The sequence below is a fragment of the Bidens hawaiensis genome, unplaced genomic scaffold (assembly GCF_021521415.1).
Source record: "Bidens hawaiensis isolate Kalapana, Puna unplaced genomic scaffold, B.hawaiensis_p1.1 tig00030599_1, whole genome shotgun sequence".
NCBI classification, from domain to species: domain Eukaryota; kingdom Viridiplantae; phylum Streptophyta; class Magnoliopsida; order Asterales; family Asteraceae; genus Bidens; species Bidens hawaiensis.
The window spans coordinates 45,358-48,621 of NW_027495116.1; the positions used below are offsets into that span (position 1 = coordinate 45,358).

At 39.9% G+C, this 3,264-nt stretch overlaps 1 pseudogene across 1 annotated transcript; it reads left to right on the top strand.

Annotated features, from left to right (window-relative positions):
• Positions 1 to 678: 678 nt before the first annotated feature.
• On the top strand, positions 679 to 2,574 carry LOC143580801 (F-box/FBD/LRR-repeat protein At1g13570-like; annotated as a pseudogene). Its single transcript, XR_013143723.1, has 3 exons — positions 679 to 1,592; positions 2,142 to 2,309; positions 2,384 to 2,574. The product of XR_013143723.1 is annotated as an F-box/FBD/LRR-repeat protein At1g13570-like (transcript).
• The last annotated feature ends 690 nt before the right edge of the window (positions 2,575 to 3,264 follow it).

Below are 3,264 nucleotides of genomic sequence, written 5' to 3' on the forward strand. Positions count from 1 at the left end.
TGCTTGAAAACCTACCTTCGGCTATAAATACTCAAACACCTTGGAACGGTATCATCATCATATATCATCTGATATTATCTTATCGTCTCTAGTTATTTCTCTTAATATACACTTATATTCAGAGCAATCTAGTCTGATTCTCACGCCGGAGGGTGGTCACAAGGAGGAACCCCCCCCCCCCTTCTCAGTGACGAGCTCACGGTGTCTGTTTTGCAGGTTGAGAAGAATAACCATCTTTGCCGGACCTAACCCTCGCGGAGAACATCTACTTAACCCTGAGAATATCCTTAATCTGCCGGGGTCACTTAGTGTTTCTTCACATATCTAACCCCTAACTTTGTAAATTGAATTAATTCATTTTTAGTCATTTCTTGTGTAGTTATATACATTGTTGTAGAAATCGCGTGTCGCTAGTCAGGCGGTGTGGTGGGGACTAGCAAGCAATTAATCGGACCAGACTTTAATGTATAATTTTCAGTTTTATATATACACACACATTTTTATATGTAATTTTCATTTTTATATATACACATATACATTTTGGCCGAAATCTCATTGGAAACCGCTAAATTTGGCTGGAATCTTGTCGGAAACCACCGATACAGGTCGGAACCTTGCCAGAAAACGCCTACTAAGTCCGATTAATCGTGATTTTGGCCGGATTTGACCATTGGCCGACTAGCCTAAACTTAATCAGTGGGGTGGGGACTAGCGATTAATCGACGCCTAGTCAGGATTGTTGCAACACTGGTTACATAACATATGTTTATAATTAATATATTTCATTTTCTTAGAATAATGGAGCTAATTCACAATAGACACAAAACATTCAAGTTTGCACTGGAAGATTTTATCAGCAACATGCCGGATATTGTGCTAACTAATATTCTGGATCGGTTGCCTTTACAAGACGCAGTCAGGACTAGCGTCTTGTCAAGAGAATGGAGGTTTAAATGGACTATGCTTATTAGCCAACTCGTATTTGATGGCAACTTCTTTGACTATTTAAGAGAAACAAAAGGCAAAGGCAAAAATAATGATTTGAGAATTGTAAGTAGGATTCTTCTTCAGCTTACGGGTGCCGTTACAAAATTTGTCCTCACTATAAGTTGCTTAGAGGTTGTCGAAGATGAAGATATCAATCACTGGATTTTGTTCTTGTTGAGAAAAGGAATTAAGGACTTTACACTTCAGAATTTTCATGATGCACCGGTCGTGTTGTCTACCCATCTTTTTTCTTGTTTAGAGTTGAAACGTCTCGAACTTTATAATTGTTATTTCAATCCTCCGCCTAGTTTTCATGGTTTTCCAAATCTATCGAGCCTTGAGTTACGAGTGGAGTATGTGGAAACATTGAACTTGGGGTGTTTTTAGCTCAGTGTCCCTTACTTGAGGTTTTGGCTCTGGAGGATCTATTTGAAGTACGCACAACTAAAGCAGATGAGATTGCCAAACTTGAAAATCTCAAAACATTATCTTTAAACGTTTGTGATCTTGGCGATATGAACTACACAGGTTCCAGTACAATCTTTGAGCTTTTGGGCTATCTTCCAAAACTTGAAGAGCTTTATTTGGATTTTCAGAGCTGCGAGGTAATGCTAAGAGGAGTCTCATTTTTTCTTATTCTAATAACTAGTAAGTAATAGTATTTGGTAGGGGTGCAAACGTGCCGAGTTGCTCACGAGCTACTTGAGATTGGCTCGTTAAAAAGCTCGATCGAGCCGAGCTTAATCGAGCCCGAGCTTGAGCTTAAAAGTAAGCTCATTTAATAAACGAGCCCGAGCTTCACTTATCGAGCTCGAGCCGGCTCGTGAGCCTAAACGAACCTGTCATTTATATAATATTATTATATTTAATAATTATTAATTAATATGTATAATGTTATGAAAAAATAAATATAAACAACCAAATAGTATATATTATTTTATACATAAAATTATAATAGAAAAAAATATATATAAAAATAATTATAATTAAATAAAAAGTAATTGATAAATAATAAACAAGCCGAGCCCGAGCTTGAAAATCTTCTCACGAGCCGAGCTCGAGCCTAATCGAGCTCGGGCTCGGCTTGTTTGCACCCCTAGTATTTGGTATTATCTAAAATGGCTTTATGATTTCTCTAACCATTTTTCTTGTAGTCGATGGACGGTGTTGCTAACAAGAGGTTATCTGTCGCCTTTCCCTGCCTCAAGGCTCTTAAACTATCACAAATATGTTTAAACAATGGTATAAAGTTATCATGTGCTTTCGAATTGATTAGGAGTTGCCCATATTTGCAGACTCTTGAAATCACCGCATGTAATTGGGTACGTCTCATATTTCCTGTCTTGTAATCTCATATATAATTTTGCATTCTAATGCTAGGTAGCTATTCTTGCAGGACGCTGCCTCGCCTCCTCCGGTAGACTACAATACATCGGGGCTGTTGTAGCTTCGAAGTGTGACGTTTGAATATTTGAAAGGTTCAGAGAATGAAGTATGGTTGTTAAAGTATTTGTTTGCGTCTTCCCCTTTCCTTAAGAAGATTGTTATTTGTCCCAAATCGTTCAAGGGCATTACGCCGGATGAAAAGTTGGCTGAAGAAACACTAAATGACCCCGGCAGATAACGGATAATCTTAGGGTTAAGTAGATGTTTCCCACGAGGGTTAGGTCCGGCAAAGATGGTTATTCTTCTCGACCTGCAAAACAGACACCGTGAGCTCGTCACTGAGAATGGGGGGGGGGGGGTTCCTCCTTGTGACCACCCTCCGGTGTGAGAATCAGACTAGATTGCTCTGATTATAAGTGTATATAGAGAGAAATAGCTAGAGAAGAAAAGATGATGATACCGTTCCAAGGTGTTGGAGTATTTATAGCCGAATGTAGGTTTCCAAGCAGGTACGACTAACTGTATAATATTCCTTTTCCACCAACTACGGGCTATGTTCGTGCCACGATGGGAGTTGGTGGGTAGGCAACGGCTGATAGTGACCTTTTGTACTGGAGCGTGCTGCTCCTCGTACTATTGTCGGTGAGCTGTCACCCTGTGATTGGTTCATGGGTTGCTTTTACCAGATCTTGTCTATTTGTCCATACCTTGGTAGGTATAGTACAAAAGATCTTCTAGAAGCGTACGGACTGGCTCTTTTGGGCGGGAATATTCCCGCCCTGCTCGTTCCTTCTTCAGGTGACATTACTGAAGTATAAGAGTTAGTGCCTTATGCGTGTAGCCTTACTGTTAGTGCGGGTAGCCCTCCTTCTTGTCTTGTATCTGCAGCTG